The sequence below is a fragment of the Ctenocephalides felis genome, unplaced genomic scaffold, assembly GCF_003426905.1.
Source record: "Ctenocephalides felis isolate EL2017-DRISC unplaced genomic scaffold, ASM342690v1 CF-g0.4_SCAFFOLD_01886, whole genome shotgun sequence".
Taxonomy (NCBI): domain Eukaryota; kingdom Metazoa; phylum Arthropoda; class Insecta; order Siphonaptera; family Pulicidae; genus Ctenocephalides; species Ctenocephalides felis.
This window is the reverse complement of record NW_020538040.1, coordinates 133,758,379-133,781,663: the sequence shown is the minus strand read 5'-3', so window position 1 is coordinate 133,781,663 and position 23,285 is coordinate 133,758,379. Positions and strand designations below refer to the sequence as shown.

The window sequence follows — 23,285 nt, the reverse complement described above, 5'->3', positions numbered from 1 at the left end:
GGCGATTTGGTGACATACCAATGATTCCGACTGGTCTTCTGTTTGACTTCAAACGATTGCAATTTCCAGTTCGCCTTGCGTTCGCAATGACAATTAACAAGTCCAAGGCCAATCGCTCAGTGTTTGCGGGATAAATTCAGAAATCATTGTTTTTCACATGGGCAGTTATACGTTGCGTGTTCACGAGTTAAGAAACCATACGCTTTGTTTGTTAACCTCAGACCAAAAAACAAAAAATATGGTTTACAAAGAGCACTTCAATGAAAAGGATAATTTGCGGATTCACTTTCATTTACTTAGAAAAGTTCAACTAATAAACACTGCATTTTTGTAATCGAAACTAGTGGGGCGTATGGCATCGTGCCTTAAGGCAAATTGCTAGAACTTCCCGTACTGTAATGAAATGAAACTGAATGTTTTCAAGTAGATTAATATAAATATTGTAACATTGTCTAATATTTATAAGAATTATATAAACTGAATTGCGAAGTTGAAATTATTTGTTTAAAGTATATTAGAACTTTATCGTCAGAATTAAAAATAAAATCTGATTTATTTTCGATATACAAAATTTTTTTTTTGAAAAAAAAAATTGAAAAAAACAATATTTTGAAACAAAAATGTTTTTTTCCAAAATCAATTATTTTGTTAAAACAAGCACAAAGTTCTTTGAATCATTTAAATCGGACGTTAGTTAAAAACTGCCATTTTTTAACATTTAGCTCTGTATCTTCGAAATGGCTGGGCCTACCTTTGCTAAGAACTAATAACCACTTCTCCCAAATATTACTAATTGAATGTTTTTTAGATCATTTAAATCGGATACTCCGTTCTCTCAAAAACTCGATTTATATTTTCTGTATTTTTTGCTCTTCATCTCCGTAACTGCTGGACCTGCCTTTGCCAAAAACTAATCAGCACATCTGCCTATCAATAGAAATCGAATGTTTTTTGAACCATTCAAATCGGCTGATCCGTGCGCCCGAAAACGTGACCGACACACACACATCCATTTTTTCTGAGGTATGCCAAAATGTTCAGAAACCTTCAAAACGTCGAAAAATGTGAAAATTTTCAATTTCGATTTTTGGACGATTACAATAACTTACCCTACGGGAAGTAAAAAAATAAAAAAAATGTCAGTTTAATATTTCGGCATGCTTAAGACGTTTATAATCGACTCTAAGACAAAAATTACATGTTTAGATGCCAATATTAAACCGCAAAAGTATTATCATTTATAAAATATTGCTATCGTTGAAATTATCCCCAGCGATATCAGCCGCAATATAGCCAACCCTTATATGTGTTGACCCTGCACTGATCATCTATTGGTTAACTAGCTGTAAGTGGAATTCTGTCTTAAGGCAATTAAGGCATCGTGCCTTAAGGCAAATTGCTGGAACTTCCCGTACCAAAAATTATTTTTTTTTTTAAAAACGATTAACATTTTTGAAAAAAAAAATTACTTTGAAAAAATAAGATTTTTGAGAACTATAATTTGGACAAAAAATTACTTTTTTTTGAAAAAAAATTTTTTTTAAAAAAAAATTTTTTTTTAATTTTTTTTTTGTTTTTTTTTTTGAAAAAAAAAATTTTTCTTTATTTTCACATATTGTGGAAGATCTGAACTTTTTTTCAAAGCAATCGTACTGCTTTAACTGCATAGAGACAAAATATAAAGCGCGTAAGCGCCGCGTCGCTGTCTAACGGGTAAACATTGGTACGGAACCCATAGGAATGTAAACAAAATCATACTTATTGTTAAAATCTCCATAAAATCTGATAATTTGATGTGCATATGTCTAATGATCATTTTTGACCGCCAAATGGCTCATTTTTTTACTTTTGCCTCCATATCTCCGAAACCGCTAGACCTACCTTTATGAAAATTTTATCGATTCTTCATCTTGTCAATACAAGTAAAACGTTTTTTGAATTATTCAAATCGGACGCTCCGTTCTCTTAAAAACTGAGTTACCGTTTTCGGCACTTTTTGCCCCGTATCTTCGGAACGGCTAGACCTGCCTCTGCCAAAAACTAATCAGCACGTCTCCTTATCAATACGAATCGAATGTTTTTTGAATTATTCAAATTGGTTGATCCGTGTTCCCGAAATCGTCGACGAAAATTTGTATCCGCACATACATACACACACGTACATACATACACACACACATACACACACACATACACACACACATACACACACACACACACACACACACACACACACACATACATCCATTTTTTCTAAGGTATGCCAAAATGTTCAGAAACCTTTGAAACGTAAAGATATATAAAAATTTTCATTTTCGATTTTTTTGCGATTACTATAACTTGCCCTACAGGAAGTTAATAAATTCATTACTGTTGTGTAATAAAATAATTTTTTTTTTCAAATATAAAACAAACAAAAAATTTCTTTATCTTTTTCACGAAACCATCTGGTGGCGAAACGGAGTTCGTCGGGTTTGCTAGTACATATATAAAAAACTCGTCTCATGATGTTAGTTAGCAATACTTCTCCGCAAGACTTGAGTGAGCTTGAGTAGGACTGACAATCAGGCAATATCTATTTTTTGTAACCCTAAGGGTTGGCCACCCTCAAGATTTTTTTATCAATTTTTTTCATTATATTTTTTATTGTTTGTGATTGAAAAACACACTGCCTTAAATTTTCACCTTTCTACTACAAACCCCTATTTTGTAATAATCATTTTAGGGGTACGGCAGTCATTTTAGTCGAATCAATTTTACCCAAATTTCAGTCAGTTAATGTTTTACACTGAATTTTGATTAAGATTTTGTTCAACTTATGGAAACGCTTAAATTTAACTTCAATTTTAATTAAGGGTTAAATTGATATCAATTTTCTTCATTTTCATTTTTTATAATTTGTAATTTAAAGGAACATAGGTATCAATTTTTATCTCTCCTACATTTATTTATTATATTTTTTTTTACTCGCTTCCAGCCATTAAATTTAATAAGATTTTTTTTCGCTTATAGCCATTAAATGTTCTGCACTAAATTTTAAATAATATTTTTGTTAAAAATATTTTATTATTGTCAAGGTTTGTCCACCCCTAACATTTGCTTCTAATTTTGAGACCAATTTTATCTTTATTCTATTTCAAGGGGGTATTTCAATGTAAAAATTGAAAACATGGTTATTTTTTCAAGTACTAAATATTTAAGAATATGTGTACAAGGGGATTTTTAAAAATTTAATTTATTTTCGGAGATACAGCTGTTTCACCATGATGATCCTATTACTGTCTTTTCCCCGATTTGTGGAGTTCTACATAAACCTCGTGTCACGATGTTGGTTTGCGATGGACGACTAAACTACTGAACCGATTTTAAATTTTATTGGCTCATCGTGTGCATTTATGTCCAACTTAGGTTATAGGAAATTTTAAAAAATAAATTTAAAATATAAATATATAATTTTTATAAATTTCCATAAATTTTGACAGAAATTTACTAAAAAAAAAACCAAACACTAAAATGGCAAATGTCATTTATGGAAACTTCGAGAAAAAACGATTTATGATTTTTGAAAGAAAATTGACAGTTCAAAAAATATATTATTCTTACTAATTGAAAACGGAACAGATATAATATAATATATCCAACAGTTATATCATTAAATTAGGCAAAATGCTATATTCAAAATAACAGAAATATATAATGTTGTTAGATTTAAATAAATTTTGACTAAAAAAAGTGAAATGTCATTTGCCAATATCTATTGAAAGTATTAGATGAATAAATTTATAATTTATATTTATTTGGTTTGCTTACCATATTAGTTGGGATACTAAAACGTCCTCAAAACATAATAGATCAGAATGAATAAGCGACATATTAAATTTAACTTTAATCATAAACAAAATTTAGACAGTCAAATGAATTAATATTTTTAACGAATTCAAATAGGAACAAATATATTCATTATTCCTACTTATATTATAGGCATTATTACAAATCACATTTCAGATACAGAATGATGAAATTTATTAAATTTAAATAAATTTGGGCGGTTATGAATTTAAAACAAATGCCGAAAATGACGTTTGTTAATGTTCCGGGAAATTTATGAATGAATTGATGTGAATTTTTTATAACAAAAGGTTTGAAATGTTGGTTGGTTGTCGGATTCAAATTTCAATCAGGTGGATTTAAATAAGGGCCGTCGCGACGCGAGGCTGGTTATGCTAGTATATATATATATATATATATATATATATATATATATATTTGACTTCACAGTGAAGTTCACCACAAAACATTTTTTTTTCATAATGTTAAACGCTGAGTTAAAAAATGTATAAAAAGTGTTCAAACATACATAACTTTATGAAAAAAATAAACTAATACACTTTTTGCTACTCAATAAATATAAACAATTTCAAGCAGTCTAATTATGGATAGAATATTGTTGAATCATAACTCAATAAATTTAATAGTCAACATATTATTTTATAACATTCAAATGTGTTAATATAATTGTCATGAAGTTACCGGTCAACCTACAGGAGCTTTGACTATAATGTCCACTAAATTGGTTTTTATTTCTACAAACTTTCTTTTGATAATCGGAAGTCAATCAACAAGTTATTGTTTATCTCTCAGATTGTCTTTGAATACTAATGACATTTTGCGCCTGTGTAATGTGTTTATTGTTACTACGCCCTCATTTACTTTCCGAATATCATTTTTGTCGAGGCAGCTAGTAGGCTTTTTAATGACACCCTTAGTATCTCCGCAAACATATAATCTAGTCATTCTTCTCACTGGCTTAAGCAACACATTTTCTGTTTCACTTTGTGGAAGATTCAAGTTAGTACTTAAGACCATCATCCTCATCCATAAGCAACCGCCATAAGCAACCGCCTGTTTTAATACGTTTCGGTGGCGTATAGACTTTTGTATAACAACTTTTTTGTGCACAGCACGTTTAGCATCCCGATGCTTGACTGTGTCGATTGTTTTCATTGCCAGAACTTCTCCAGTTTTTCGATTTATGACTAGCCTTACTTCGCCATAAGCCCCTTCTCCTAGTATTTCCGCTACAGTCCAACCCTCATCATCATCAAATTTGGGCGCTTTTGAAGCCGCCATATTGCAACGAATAATTTTTACATTTTTAAATAAGTCAAAACCGCTTACTATTGAAATTGATATTTGTGAGGAAAAAAAACAAAATACATTCTTAAATGTCAAGTTGTTTATAATACTTTGAATCTATGACTGTATAAAATAAGTAGTTGTATGTGGCATTTAACATTAAGGCAAGTTGCATGAACTTCCCGAAGTGAGGAAATAATATACTCAATAAGAATTTAGAAGCTATTTAAATAACATTTTCTACTGCTTATTTTGAAAATAATTTTTGCTTTTTATCCAAATTATTCTCTCTTTGTTACACATGTATGTTTCATTAAATTTAATTTTTATTGTTAACGTTTTTAGCATAATACGTGTGTAATATTCTTACGTTAACAAAGAAATAAAATGTAGTAATAATATTTTTCAATCGCCACGGTTAGTAGTAGGATTTACATATTTTAATCACTATTATGAATTCATTATCGATTCGCTTTGAATTCCAATATGAAACTTTCATGTATTTCTTAAACGTCATATAGCCAATAGTTTTTTATTTCAAAATTTACAAACAGCCGAAATATAAAAATGATTAGAAATGCTCAGAAAAATTAAAAGTCTAAAATAATAAAGAATAATAACATATTGAATAAGCTCAAAGAATGGAGCACGGAGTTCACGATAAAAAGTTGAAATTTTATAAACTTTTCAATTGGTAATCATAAAGGAGCCAAACCTTTGTGAAAAAGTTACCTAGTCGTGCATGGCATCGTGCTTTAAGACAAATTGCTGGAACTTTCCGTACAATTCGAGGAATGAAAATGATCAACAATATCAATAGTTTTAAATAATTTGAAATGGATTATTTATTATAAATACATACTGTAAATTTATAAGTGCTTCTTAGTTTGGGTGATGAGCGTATTCTATGATTGTATTTGGTATTTAATTTAATTATTTATTTCAGAATTTTGATAATTGTTTAATAGTTTCAAAGTTTTTGGAATTTTTGAAAAAAATCGATTTTTTAAATTTTTTTGAGAACTTAGAAATTTTTGAAATTATCGGCTTTTTATGAAAGTTTCGAAATATTTTCAAATTTTTGTAAGATATTGTTTTTTTTTATAAATTTTGATATTTTTCGAAATTCAGATTTTTTTTTTGAAAATGTTGAAAAATTTCGAAAATTTGAGTTTTTTGAAGCTTGAATTTTTTTTTTGAAAATTTTGAATTTTTTTTTTTGAAAATTTTCAAACCTACGAAATTTTTTATAAACGCATTTTTTGCACTCAATACGCATCGAATTTTTTTTAAATTATTCAAATCGTCGACGAAAATTTGTATCCGCACACACACACACAAACATGCATGGGATGCATAAAGGCATTTCCTTCGCTATACAAAAAAAATAAACACACATACATACATACATCCATTTTTTTCTAAGGTATGCCAAAATATTTAGAAATTTTTGAAACCTAAAAATTAAAAAAAAAAATTCATTTTCGATTTTTTGCTATTACTATAACTTACTCTACGGGAAGTTAATAAGGAATGAATGAAAAGCGCAGTTATAATACATAGGCACTTGCAATGACTATTAATATGCCAATCAACGTCGGGTCAGTTTATATATATATATATATATATATATATATATATATGCGGATGGTCCCGAAAATAATTGATCCTTTGACAGAAACCCAATCAGGTTCTATTGCACGCTTGAAGTATTCCTTTGTTGATCCATTCTCACATTCATTTACGCATGCATATAAATACATACATACACACATACACACTTATACATATAAATATCAATATATATATATATATATATATATATATATATATATATATATGTATGTGTGTGTATGTATATAAGCATGTGTGTATATATTTGATCTCTTTAACAGACGTCTGTTGCAGTTGCCTTGGCGAGTCCTTTTATATAGCATACGATTTTACAATATAATTCTAAGGTAATTATTTTTTTGTTCTAAATACTCAAATCTAGCGATATTTATTAAGTACTATTTGTACTTTTTCTACATGAAGTTATTGATAATTTATACATATGTATAAATACTTAAATATTTTTGCAGAACGTGATGTCGAAACGTACGGCATAAAGATTTACTTAAAATCTTGGATATTTTGTGACTCTTAGACATCGCTATCGCAAGATAAACTGCCACTGGTTTTGAGCTATGTTGTTTAATTTGTGATACCTTAATATAATTTTTAAGAACACAAAAAATCCAAAACAAAAATGTTTACATATCTTTACGTTTCAAAGGTTTCCGAACATTCTAGCACACCTTAGAAAAAATAGATGTGTGTTCGTTCATATAATAATTTTTGTCAACTATTTTGGGAACACGAATTAACCGATTGGGATAATTTTAAACATTCTATTCGTATTGATGGGGATACGTGCTGACTAGTTTTGGGCAAAGGCAGGTCACACTTTCATATCTTCAACGAAAGATATGAATTTTTCCTACGGTTGCACGTAACTTGTATATATACATATACATATTTATATATATATATATATATATATATATATATATACAGAGATATATTTATATATATATATATATATATAAATAATTATATATATAATTATATAACTAAGAAATAAGAAATTAAACTTACTCTACTATGAATATCAACAGCAACTTCTTGTTGCAAACAGGGTTCGGTAAACCCACCTTCTTGCGTCACTCCAAATCCTGTCACTACTCCATATGGAGGCAATTGACCACCTGAATTTCAACATTATTAAAATACGTCTCAATTATTCCTTTACATATTATTTATTCATATTTGCTCAAATTTATCAACACATTTTACTTTTTTTTAAGTACAACTTTTAAATTTATAGTTCATCTCTAATTCATTGTCTTTTTTCTAGAAAACTTTAGAAAATTGCGCTATTACTTTTGACTGAGGTCTTAGAAATGTAATTTGCGATTACAGATCTAAGGTGTAAATGAACAAAAATAATATAAATTGACCACAATAAATCAAAGTGGTCACAGGATCAATCGCTTGTCGTTTTGGCTGGATGTTGAATTCTGGGACGTCGTGCACATATACACGACACTACACACACACATATATATATATATATATATATATATATATATATATATATATATATATATATATATATATATATATATATGGGGAGAGGGAATAGTGGTAATGGGATGAAGGGTAAGGCAATCGTTTGTGGTGGCTCTCACATCATGGACCTGCCTTCGGGCAGACTACCATTAATTATTATATATATATATATATATATACATATACTCGTATATATAAATATATATATATATATATATATATATATATATATATATATATATATATAAAATGTATGAAAATGTACTTTTTGGCATATTTTTCTCAAACACGGTTCTGAAAGATCTCAAATATACTCGTTCGTATTTATAAAACATTTTCTTAGTTATATTACTTTTTATTTATGCTATTTTATGTTATAGGTTCGGGTTAAAAAAGTCCACCACCGATGTGTCAAAAACCAGTAAAGTTAAGCATTGTTTAACAATATTTGAAAGTAGAGGGAAAAAGATGTATAACCAGCTATAGCCTTGATTCTTATGATTTTGCAATTGGGAGATAAACGGTAATCTTTGGAAATCCATAATAAAAGTATTTTCTTCCATTGGTAGTTTTTTAGCATTAGTTAAAAATGCAATCATTTTGTAAAATACCTTGGAAATTAAAATAAGACATTAAACCTGTTTGCCACTTGGCCGTTCAAAGTTACTCCGCTTATAGGGTAAAAAGTCTAGATAACAAATTTAAGACATCAAAAAAGCACATTACTACATCGATGAAGTAGCTGGCAGTTTCACTGAACGTAGTCAGATAATTGTTCGTTTGCAATGTGTTCTTTGTTGTGATGTAATTGTTTTCGTTTTTACAATATAGTTTACATTTGCTCAAAGAAAAATTGGACCCTTGTGCCTCGCCCTGCTCTACATATATACTTTTCATTAAATTTATTTTAATTCATTGAATGTTACTTAAAACTTTTCAAAAAGCAGGTCAAAGAAGAAATACTTAAATAATTTTTATCTCTTCTCGCAGAAATTTGAACATTTTTTTTAGGCTCAGTAGTATTATTTACGATTATACACAAAATCCAGAATCCAAAAAGAATCTGAAAAATTTGAAACGTAATTAATAAGTCGAAAGACCAAAAAAGACTTGGATTGGATTATATACCATGTTTTCTATAGAGTGTTTAAAACTTCCAGTTTGATTGTATTGACAAAATATAGACAAACTAATGGGGTTTATTGTTTTTATAATAGCATTGTGTATAGCATTCAAACCTTATACACTAAAAATAAGAGTATTAACACTTTCCACTCGGGAGTCCGACTGCTCGACGGTGCGCTGCGCTCGGTATATTATAGTGCTACACATATCTCTCAACTCGGAATTTTTTTTGTATCGAATTTTAAAATGAACTCAATAGTGAATTAATTTTAGAAATATGACAAAAACTCACATGTTGTAAGTTTAGTTCGCGACCACACGATTTGCCGCCGGAGTGGCGGCATCCGAGTGGAACGGTAAAACGTATCATGCCGTCGGAAAGGCGGCATCCGAGCGCAAGGGTAAAATGACCATGCCAACGGAGCGGCGGCATCCGAGTCGAAAGGGTTAATTTTTTTAATTCTCTAGAAATTGTTTAGAATATACCTTACTTAGCAAAACAACGTTGTCGTGTCAGCTAGTATATATATACGATATATCTTATATATAAAATTCTTCTGTAACAATGTAAGTTTCATCAATCCTCCTAAACTATAATTCGGATTTACATGAATCTTCCTGAAGTTTGTTCGGGAAATTTTCTAGAATGTTTTGATTCATAGAAATATAGTTAGATTGTAGAATTAAATAGAAAAAATTACAAAAAACCGCTTATCATTGTTTGCCCTTGAAAATATTTGAAGCTTAGTTTGACATTAAAAACAATTGAAGACTGTCATTTGCCAAACATTTCTATTCGCTTATAGGCTAAGGCAATATTAAAATATAATAAATTCATGATTATGAATAAGGAAAATGTAATGTCTACATTATTGATGCCGAAAAGCAGCTGAGATGTGCCAAAAATTAAACAAATATAAGATGCAAATAATATAACAAGCATCTGACAGTGTGCGCATGCGTCTGACGCGCACGGCGAATCGTGTTCTCAACGTGCGCGTGGTTTGCTTTTGCTTGCAATAATTTTGTTTGCGCACTTTGCGAACAGATTCGCCGCACGAATTCGTGCAAAGGAGACAAGCCATAAGTGATTGCGCTCAAAAATATTCAATTTGCAGTCGTTTTGCCTTACTATACTAAGTCACAATACAAAAAAAATTATTTAGAAGTTTCATTGTGTCAAAAATTCATATGTTTGTCATTGGGTACGGAATATTTACTCAATGGAGTGCTTTCGGTCTGAACTTTTTTTACTGTTTTTCGATTCGTTTAGAATTTTGGAATTTTGGAACTAGGTTCATCTTACTCTTACTCTTACTCTTCAGAAGTGAAAACAATTTAGACTCCTTTACCACTTCTCGGATGGATGTCATTTTTTTTCATTGGTGTAATTTTACTTTTTTCAAAATAACGTTGGGTATCGATAAAAGAACTTATTATAAGAGAAAAATGTTTAATATTGTTTTTCAAAAAAGCAAATACTTTTCAAGTTACTGCCTACTGAATATTTGTTTCTTTTTTGCGTTCATCATCATTTTTTGCTAATATCTTCAAAAATATACATTTTAACGAAAATCATGTAATGAACAGAATTATATCAATTAAAATCTTAATAAATCGTTATTTTATAGTGTTTTAGGAACATTATTATGCTAGATATGAAAATGGGTTTTTATAGTGCTCAAAATAAGCTTTAAAATGAGTACTTCTGCGTGTAAAATGAGTAAACTATCATGCAAATAAAAGACGCATATAATATTTTTTCATTTAAATCAAATAGTTTTGCAGTGCCATTTCCACCAAATTTAAAAATAATCGTATTCCATCTAGAATTAACTTGGTTTAAGAGATCTTGATGGATTCTAGAAAATACCACAACTTTAGTACATACGATTTTCTCATTATAATATCTATGAAAGAATACGTATAAATGTATATATATATATATATATATATATATATATATATGAAAATTCGAGGTATTTTTCTGACTAATTTTTGTTGTTTATCATTTTTCCATTACACAAATATTGATAGAGGTATTAATTAAGGAGTGCGCGGCTGTCCAACCAGAGTTCTTTCGAGCCCTTTAACCCTTCGCCGTTTCACAATAAGAGAAGTTACTGTAAAATTTATGATAGAGAAAGTTGTAGCTCATTTAATCACCTTTGAAATAGTGTATTACAAGTTCTGATAAAATCAGAATTAAAAGAGTAATAATCCAATTATTGCTGTGGATGGTGACGGAGTGCAAATTGTTAAAAACATTGAACAAGATAAAGATTATTTCCAAAATATCAAGTGAATTGGAGCACAGTAAAAAAATTCACAGAGCAATAATTTTATTGATCGTAAGTTGAATAGAGCACATGTGAACAGGATTTGACAAATTAATTTACTTCAAATATAAACTTAAGCAATAATGTATATTGATTTATTGGAGAAAAAAGTGTAATTTAGATATTAAAATTACTAAAAGCCAGTTAAAATATGGTACGAAATTATAAAAATTATAGGCAACATTATTGAAGCAATTATTTTGGGTAGAAAAATAAAAGGTGATATTGCACCTTTGCCGCGAATGCTATATAATAATTCTTTCTGAATTTGTTGTACTTTTTAAAAGATTTCAATTTTCAACACGTGTATCTTGTATATGCTATGGCTATAAATCACAAAGGCAGACGATCAGTTTTAGTGTGATAAATTTGGAAAATCAATGTTTTAGTCGTGAATAAACAAAAAATCATTCATTTATACATCCACATCTACAGGTATGACTAAAAATACTATATAACCCTTAAATGCAATAAAATAAATTGAGCTATTGGAAATAAATTTGTTCTATAAATCGCAGTGTATAATTTTTAATATACAATTTTATTGAACACTTTTTAATATTTGTTAAATGAATAATTAAAATGTTAACTGTGGGAATTGAGAACAATCATTTTATTTGAAACAGTGCTCCATCCAACATCACTCATATATTGGTGTAAATAGTAATTAAAAAAACAGTAATTATTATTTTTAACTAAGCAGTAAATATTAGTATAAAATATTGAAAAATTGTAGATGTGGGTACAGAACAACGTCTGTCGGGTCAGCTATATATATATATATTACGTACGTAAGTACTGTGTCAAGCATTGCAAGGAATAGGTGGTGTTTTTTGTATATCAAAAATTAAATGAAATTCAAATAAGTTATTAAAGAATGTGTAGTATATAAGTAACTGTTTTTGAAATTACACTGAAGATGAGACACACCATAGTCTCGAAACGTCTGTAATCATAAAATAAAGTTGTGTTAAACAAATCTGAGTGCTGTTTTGTTCATATTAAACAATTAATATTCGTTCCACTCATATCATAAAATTCTATATATATATATATATATATATATATAAAATAATTATCACAAATATAATATAATTTTGTGATATGAGTGGAACGAATATTAAATGTTCAAACATTTACACATGAATATACTAATAATTTCTACATGAATCACAATCTATTTCATAAAAAAGCTAATCGTTTGCTAGTGTTTAGAGATGGCTATTTGGAGGCAATGTTTGTCGTTTTTAGTTGCCATTATATTTGTACATACTAATTAGCATTTTTAGCTTATGATTTTTCATATAAACATGTAAACTGTATTTACAAGTAAAAAATTATATCACTACAGCTCGGTATCAGAAAGCGGGTTTTGACTTTATATAAGATGTAATCTCGAAACGTTAATTGTTGATTCTGTAGTTTATTTTAGTTGATCAAACTTTATAAAGTTAGTGAAGCAAGTTCGTGTAATTGCATCAATGATTATAATTAACAGTTTGTTATAAACCTCACCTTTTGGAGGAAGGCAGATCGGTTCATAATTAACATCCTCCTTGAGCGTCATAATAGCGATGTCGAACCATGGATCTTCCTTGGCGTATTGTCCATGTACCTTCACTGATTCCACCTGGTGAATTGTCCGGTGGGGATCATTCGGAATGCAATTATCGTAAATCCCGAAAGAAACTTGATAAACATTTGCCAAGTTTGTTTTTATCCTATAAGTATAGTGGTGCTATATAGGTATTTGATCACAATCTATTTTATGTTGGTAAGAAAATCACTTAAAGCTTGGAAACATATATATTCATAGCAATCAGGACGTAAGAGTGCTATGAACTGCTGTGATATTTCTTAACTACGTGGCTTTAAGTCAATTTAACAATTAGCCTAACTCTATTGGATATATATTTTATTACTAGATGACGGACGTTGTCCCGACAGACGTTGTCCTGTACCCATGTCTACACTAATTTTTTAATATAATATACTTATATTTACCGTTTACCTAAAAATAATAATTATGGTTTTCTAAATAACTCTCCACGCCAAAATGCATATACATTTATAATATGACTGATTTTAATGTAGAACTGCTTTAAATAAAATGATGAGTCTCAATTCCCACACTATATTGGAAATTGAAGTCTTTTAAACGGTATAACATAACCATAACCAAAACATAACACTGGTACTTTATGTTGGATTAAATTAATTTAATTTTTTATTATTTAAGATATCCAAAATTGCATCTTAAACTTCTCCTAATCGATATCGTGAGAGCTGAATTGTATGTATTCATCTTTATAAAGATGAAGTGCATGTCAGATTGAATTTTACGGTTTATTAAATTGCATGAAAAGCTTACAAAAGTGTATAGGTAATTAAATAATTGCTTACAAAAAACCATACATAATCGAGACTCTAATGTGCGTTTGTGGAATCAAAGAAATGTCTTTCATTTCAATCAAGATATAGAAGCGAATATGGAATCGGACAGTAAACCATCAGAAATCCCAAAACTACGAAAGACCGTTATTGGATCCAGCAAATACAGCAAGATACCTCGCGAAGAAGGTCGGACCAATGTGTTTACATCGGAAAAGGTCTCGCTGCGTTCAACTTCATCAGTTTCTGACTCAAGACAGGAAGTAATATCATCTAGTAATAGTGCATCTACAAGCCTCACTCAACCACATTCTGATGTCAAGAAACCTCCTAATTCATGGCAAGTAGTCAATTTCAAAAAAAGAAAAACTTCATTTGAACCATTAGGAATAGATGTCAAAATTCAAAACCGATTTTCGGCCCTTTCAACAATAGAAACAGCTAATGATGACAACTCAGTTAAACCGGCTCCAGTCAGTAAGCCCCCTCCAATATTTATTTACGGAGTTGACGATATTAATGATATGTCTAATCAATTAAATGAAATAATTCCGCACGATCAATATTTCCTGAGAAGTTTAGCTAACAATACATTTAAAATTCTATGTAATTCTGTCGACCATTTTCGAACTTTATCCAGACATCTAAAAGAAACTAATGCCGTATATCATACATATCAATAAAAGAAGAGAAGGCTTATAGGGTTGTTCTTAGAAATGTACACTTTTCAACAAGCACAGATGCAATTAAATTAGAACTATTAAAACAGGGTCATGTCGTACGTAATATCCTAAATATTAGACATAGAATAACAAAAGAACCTCTTAATATGTTTTTTGTTGATCTGGAACCAAATAGAAATAACAAAAATATTTATAACATTTATAAATTATTCAACTGCATAATACGTGTCGAACCACCGAGAAAGTCCAACAACATTATACAATGCACTCGCTGTCAACTCTTTAATCACACCAAAAATACTGCAATAGACCATTTGCTTGCCTAAAATGCGGTGACAATCATAATACTATAGCTTGTACCAAAGATCCGAATGCTCCGGCATGTTGTTATTTTTGCGACGGTGCTCATCCAGCTAATTATCGCGGTTGCTCATACTTCCAAAAAATTAAAGAACAAAGAAACAAAACTCCAGTAAATCAATCAGTCATAAATCCAAATCCAAATAACCAAAATTTTAAAAATTCTAATAATTCTAATTCTAATAATATAATAAACAACATTTCTCCGGCCTTAAATCCAACAATTCAAAATTCATCCTATGCAGACATTGCAAAAAACAATTACTCTGCTTCTATTCATTCACCTTCAAATCCTGATTCTGATTCTCTAGCAACACTTATTTTAGAATTTAAAAATATCTTCAATCAGCTTTTGCAACAGAACACCATAATAATAAATATGTTATCCACGTTAGTCAACAACAAAAGCAATGGCAAAAATAATTAAAATTGCTGAATGGAATGCCAACGGTTTAATACCTCACAAAAATGAAGTAGAATGTTTTTTAAAGTTAAACTTAATAGATATCTTATTAATCTCAGAAACTCACTTCACTGAAAAAAACTACTTCAAAATTTATAACTACACTACTTATAATTCAAATCACCCAAGTGGCAGGGCTCGCGGCGGTTCGGCTATATTAATCAAAAATAATATAAAGCATTTTGTTCTACCAAATATTTCTGATGATTTTCTACAAGCAACTCAAATTTCTGTTGAAACAAATTTATATAATTTTTGTGTTTCTGCTGTTTATTGTCCACCAAGATTCAAAATTTCTTGTGCTCAGTTTTCTTCATTTTTCTCTCAATTAGGTAATAAATTTATCATTGGTGGTGACTTTAATTGTAAACATATTGCCTGGGGTTCTAGACTGACTACAGCCAAAGGAAAGATTCTTCATGCAGCCATAGGGCAAAATAACCTCTCTTTTATTTCAACTTGCAGTCCCACTTATTGGCCTTCTGACCCTACTAAAGTTCCAGACCTTTTAGATTTTTTTATTGTGCAAGGTATTGATCTTTCAAATCTCAATATTGAATCTAGTTACGATCTCTCTTCAGATCATTCTCCAATACTTGTGACGTTTAGCACATTTCCTACTCCAGTTATCAACAATCATATTCTACACAACAATCTTTCCAACTGGATTCAATTCAAATCCATACTTGATTCAAAATTATTTCCAAAATCTAGGCCTACAAGCGTTATTGATATAGAAAATAATATAGATTATTTTTCTGAGATTGTACGTGAAACAACCAAGCAGATCACCCCGAACATTAATCCAAGAAATGATAATCTAATAATTCCGCAAGAGATTAAGAAGCTAATTGCACAGAAACGAAGAGCAAGACGAGCCTGGCAACATTCTCATCTACCAACGGATAAGACATCGCTTAATCATCTCAATAACACGCTGAGGAAAAAAATGAAAGAATGGAAGAATTGTACATTCAGGTCGTATATATTGCAGTTAAATAGGTACGATAATTCCATATGGAAACCAATCAGAAACAAAAGTAAACCCCTACAACAAAACCCTCCTCTGAAAATAACCAACCAAAACGGATTCATTTGGGCAAAAAGCAACGAAGAAAAAGCGGGACATTTGCTGATCATCTAAGTAGCATTTTTAGCGCTCGAAATATTTCCCAGAATAATTTAATTAACAATTTCGTAAATCAACCCATACATTCTACACCGTTAGGACATTTTTCACCAAATGATGTCTTATGTGAAATAAAAAGGATAAAAAATAGATCTTCGCCAGGTATGGATAAAATTACTCCAAAGATGTTAAAAGAATTGCCTACAAAAGGTATCTTATATATAACAAATATTTTCAACGCCATACTTCAATACAATTATTGGCCCACAGCGTGGAAGACTGCAGAAATTATTATGATCGCTAAACCAAACAAAAACCATCACACTGCTAGTTCATACCGTCCTATCAGTCTTTTATCGATATTATCGAAAATTTTAGAGAGACTTTTGTTGCAAAGATTGTCAGAAGATCATCCGAATGATAGTTGGATTCCTCACCATCAGTTTGGCTTCAGAAAAAATCACTCTACAATTCAACAATGCACAGAACGGTGTCTCGTATTCTTGAAGCCATGAATAGAAAGGAACACAGCGTAGCCGTATTCTTAGATGTCAGTCAGGCTTTTGATAAGGTTTGGCACTCAGGACTCCTATATAAAATCAAAACAACTTTTCCAAACTACTTCAATATCTTAAGCTCATATTGCTTAATAGAAAATTTAGAATCAAAATTAAAGATGTGACTTCGAGCATCAGAAATATAGAATGCGGGGTACCACAGGGCAGTGTGCTAAGTCCTGTACTTTTTCTTCTTTTCACAAACGATATGCCCACAGATGATCTTCTAACCATATGCACTTACGCCGATGACATAGCAATTATTTCATGCAATTCCGATATTAGAACAGCAACTTGTCAGTTACAAAATTATTTATCTAGTCTCGAAAAATGGTTTTTAGATTGGAATATCAAAATCAATATCGAAAAATCTCAGCACATAATTGTTTCTCTAAAACATCACAACAGTCCACCTATCATCATGAACAATTCAATAATTCCATATGCAATTCTGTCAAATATTAGGCATGCACATTGATTCGAAATTGACATGGAGAACGCACATTGAATATAAAAAGAAACAAATCCAACTGAAAATAAAAGATTTTTACTGGCTTTTTGGGAGGAAATCTGAAATCTCTCTCGATAACAAGGTACTTTTGTATAAAACTATCATAGTGCCCATTTGGACTTATGGAATCGAACTATGGGGTTGCTCTTGCAAATCTAACATAAACATCATTCAAAGGTGCCAGAATAAAATTCTGCGTATCCTTACTAATGCGCCTTGGTATATTTCGAATTTTTGCCTACATAAGGATTTGAAAATCTCAACAGTCAACGAAATGATCAAGATTAGAAGTTCATCTTTTAACAACAAATTAATCCAGCATACAAATCCTACAATTCAAGCGATTCAGAGACCGATAAGAAGATTGAGCAAGAAATGGCCTTCCGATCTACCAAACACCTAGCCCAATGTCTGCACGCGTCCTGACGTAGTACGCGGCATACATCATCACGTCATCGTTCATTTATGTTATTATTTTTGTATTACTGTTTTAATTTAATTTTTATTTCAACTTTTTTCATTTTATATTCAATGTATTGCATTTTGTGTTTTTTTGTATTTTTTTTTTGCTCATATCAATTTTGTAAATAAGACATTAAAGTCTTGATTAACAAAAATAAATTGTAACAAAAAAAAAAAAAAAAAATAAAAGATGAATACATACATTCGTCCATCACGATAAATCGTTTAGGAGTTGTTTAAGCTGCAATTATGGATATCTTAAATAATAACTAGCTGTAAGTGGAACTCTGTCTTAAGGCAATTAAGCATCGTGCCTTAAGGCAAAATTGCTGGAACTTCCTGTACCAAATTATTATTTTTTTTAAAAACGATTTACATTTTTGAAAAAATTTACTTCGAAAAAATAATTTTTGACAAACAATTAGACAAAAAATTATTTTTTTTGAAAAAAAAATTTTTTTTTTAATTTTTTTTTGAAAAATAATGTTTTCTTTTTTGACATATTTTGAAAGATCTAAACTTTTTTTCAAAGCAATCGTACTGCTTTAACTGCATAAAAGACGAAATATCAAACCGCGTAAGCGCCGCGTCGACGTCTAACGCGTAAACATTGGTACGGAACCCATAGGAATTTAAACAAAATTATACTTATTGTTAAAATCTCTATAAATATCTGATAATTTTTGAGTGCATATGTCTAATGATCATTTTTGACCGCAAATGGCATTTTTTTTTTTTACTTTTTTCATTAGATCTCCGAACCGCTAGACCTGCCTTTATGAAAATTTTATCGGTTCTTCACCTTGTCATACAAGTAAAAATGTTTTTTGAATTATTAAAATCGGACGCTCCGTTCTCTTAAAACTGAGTTACCGTTTTCGTCACTTTTTTGCCCCGGATCTTCGGAACGGCTAGACCTGACTTCGCCAAAAATAATCAGCACGTCTCCTTATCAATACGAATCGAATGTTTTTTGAATTATTCAAATCGGTTGATCGGTGTTCCCGAAATCGTCGACGATATTTGTATCCGCACATACATACACACACGCACACACACACACATACATCCATTTTTTCTAAGGTATGCCAAATATTCAGAAACCTTTGAAACGTCGAGAAATACAAAATTTTCATTTTCGATTTTTTTGCGATTTTTTTGCGATTACTATAACTTGCCCTACGGGAAGTTAAAAAATTAAATTAATATGTGTGTATACTCTTCCATTTGTTGTTAAAAAGTGATTTTTTACGAATTTTAAAAATGGAAAGATGGGTAAAAGATGCAAAGAAATTCTATATTGAAAAAAAAAAAACTATATTGAAAATTTAATATCCGAATCTTGTGTTGGCGCCCCCTAAGGCGTGCGCTAAAAGTAGGACCGGCCCTGATTAAAACTTAATTTCATATTTCAAGTGAATTAATTTGTCATATCTTGTTCATATGTGTATCATTCAATCTGCCATACATCTACTGTATTTTATGATTTTAATTCCTGGCACATCTCAGCTGCTTTTTGGCAATAATAATGTAGACATTTCATTTTCTTGTTTATAATCATAAATTTATTATACATATTCTAATATTGTTTAGATTTATAAGTAAATGAAATTTTTGGCGTATGATAGTTTTCAAAACAATGACATGTCGTTTTTTGCATTTTTTCCATTTATTTCTATTGCACATACATCCCAGTACTTTATAATCGTTTTGAATGAGTATACAGTGAGTGCTTGTAATTTAATATGAACTTTATATAATAGCAATAAATCTCAAATTTATTCTACGTTTTACTTAGAAACGTTTGTATGAGAAAAAGAAAAGTGCTGTTTTTAGGGTTTTCCCGGCAATTATTCGTTTTTTTCTCGTCGTAAGAACCATCCATGGACTTCAACGAACATTTAAAAAAGGAATTGGCCAAATTGGTCCAGTCGTTGTTAAATTATGCACTTACCAACACATTTTGCGATTCAATTTTTATATATAAAATTGACTTCCCGTAGGTAAGTTATTGTAATCGTCCAAAAATCGAAATTGAAATTTTTGACATTTTTTCACGTTTTGAAGGTTTCTGTACATTTTGACATACCTCAGGAAAATTTGATGTGTGTGTGTGTATGTATGTATGTATGTATGGGTACAATTTTACATCCGCGTTTTCGGGAGCACGGATCAACCCTTGAATGGTTCAAAAAACATTTGATTCCTATTAATAGGGAGATGTGCTGATTAGTTTTTGGCACAGGCAGGACCACCTTGTGCCTTGAGAGAGCAGAACATCCGATTTGAATGATCCAAAAAACATTCAATTCTTAATGATGGCTTAATGTAAATGTGCAAAAATGACAGTTTTTGAGAGAACTAAGTATCCGATTTGAATGATTCAAAAAACTTGATTGCTTGTTTTGATGAAACGATTGATTGTGGGGAATTTTTTTTTTTATCTTTTTTATTTCCAAATTTTTTTTTTGAATATCGAAAATTTGAAATTTAATTCTTTTTCTAGCTAAAGTTCTAAAGCTCCATTATATACTTTGAATAAATAATTTTAACTTTGCACTTCAGTTTATAAAATTATTATAAATATTATACAATGTCCTACATTTTAATTTCGATTGAGTTCTTACTTTTCTGTAGACATATATAAGTTACAGTATTTATAATAATTTATTTGAAAACATTTAATATTTTTCGAATTTTTTATTACGGCACGAGAAGTTTTAGCAGTTTGCCTTAAGGCACGATGCCATACACCACTAGTTAATTTTTTTTATATTAGTGATGATTTTTAATTAGTACCGGGGAAAGGGAATTTTCACTTTGAAACATATTTTCATTTATTATTCTGAGTAAAATCCGAAATGACTACTGTTTGACATCAGGACCAACATCTTTGGATGTGGGTATCGAACCTGAATATTCCATAGGAAAGACCACAATTAAACATAAAATTAATGCAATGAATAAATGATATTTTAATTAAGAATTCGAAAAAATAAATTTTATTTTTGTCTTTTGAAACTTCATTATTCATTTTATTGATACGTAAAGTGAAAAATTAAAAAAAAAACTAGTGGGGTGGGTGGCATCGTGCCTGAAGGCAAATTGCTGGAACTTCCCGTACCGTAACGAAATGTTCGAGAAATATTGAATGTTTTCAAATAGATCATTATAAATATTGTAACATTGTCTAAATTTATAAGAATTATATAAACTGAATTGCAGAGTTGAATTATTTGTTTAAAGTATATTAGAACTATAGTCAGAATTAAAAAATAAAATCTGAATTATTTTCGACATACAAAAAATTAAAAAAAAAAATAAAAAAAAAATGTTACAAATTTTTTTTTTTCAAAATCAATTATTTTGTTAAGACAAGCAGAAAGTTCTTTGAATCAATTGAATCGGACGCTCAGTTGTCTCAAAAACTGCTATTTTTTGTACATTTAGCTCTGTATCTCCGAAATGGCTGGGCCTGCCTTTGCGATTTTGTTATTTTTTTTTCGCTGAAGGAAAAGTAATAAGTTAATTTAAAATTAAATTTAATATCATGATCTAAACATAGTTATTTATTGTACTTTAAAGTAACAAACTAAAATATAATTGTAAAAAAAATTTAAAAAATAGCGGTACCAGAGCCATTTCGGCGAGCCGCGTCTAAATCCGCGGCACGCAAAATTACAACAATTTGAATTTTTTTCATTCGAATTTTCAATAGCATATTTAAAAGTGCCCATCATTACGGATTTAAAAATATCGATTTTTGTTTGTTTGTCGAGCACTTCACTCAAAAATCGTTGAATTCCAACAAAAAAAAACGGATAGTAATTTGTTAATAATTGATGAACAAATTAACATATATAAGATCTCCTATGATAAGCACTTAAAAATTTAATTTTAAATATACACACACACACACTATACATCAATTTTTTCTAAGATATGCTAAAATTTTCAGAAGGTTTTCAAAGTAAAGATCTATAAAAAATTTTCATTTTCGATTTTTTGCGCGATTACTATAAATTGCCCTACGGGAAGTAAAAAAACATTTTTAAAAGTTCATTTTTTCATATATGTGCGATACAGGATTTATAAAAGCAAATTCTGATAAAACAACTGGCGTTGATTATTCATGATCACCAGTTCCAAAAAAAATAAGAACATATCATAAGAATGATTTAATTGTTTTATAATAAGGAAATAAAACCATAAATTAACTTTACAAATATCAATATATTTAGTTCAATGCATAATTTAAAACATCATAAAATTATAAAATATCAAAGTGAATCCTAGTTATTACATAACGATTTATAAATTTATTATTTAGGCAGTTTAAATAATGAGTAGAATTTTTGAAGTAAAACTTCTTTAGGCGCGACTAGGGAGTAACTCAGCATAATTTGGACAAAAATGCGTTGCGCTACGACATTATTGGTCATCGATATTATCATTAGAAATGAGTTTGAATATAACTGTATTTAATTGTTCTTATTGAGTTTTACAACTGTACTCAATTTCGAATATACCAAATTTTATTATTTAAACCATTAAAATTTTATTATTTAAACCTTACAAATAAACAGATAAACATAGTAATATAATTAAAAAATGAATGACTGTTTTAAAAAAACTTTTATATTACTGAGTTCAGAATAAACTATTTATACATTTATACATAAAATTTGGAGCTTGATGAATCACTATTGTCTTCCTGATCATTTTTCCGTTTCTTCGACATTATTTTTGCTTCTGTCAGTTTATGCGAGGCATTCTTATTCAAAGTTGTTTTTTGTTAAGAGATGAATTATTCTTTCTTCAAGTTGTGCAATCGATGCCTCAAATTCCTTCTCCACTACTAGATTTTGATTTTCTGCTTTTATTCCTCTAATTATAAGTTTCGACTTGATACTATGCATTATCGTTTCAGATTTGTTTTTGAGATAATTATCGTCTGCCACGACTTCCTTCAAATAGTTCCTAAGATACTCGTACTCATTTTTAATTATTTTTTT

At 29.7% G+C, this 23,285-nt stretch overlaps 1 protein-coding gene across 1 annotated transcript in view; it reads right to left on the bottom strand.

Moving 5' to 3' along the window:
- LOC113375928 (neuropeptides capa receptor-like) overlaps positions 1 to 23,285 on the bottom strand; it is an 80,199-nt gene that overhangs the window by 19,936 nt on the left and 36,978 nt on the right. The gene's annotated exons all lie outside the window — the stretch shown is intronic.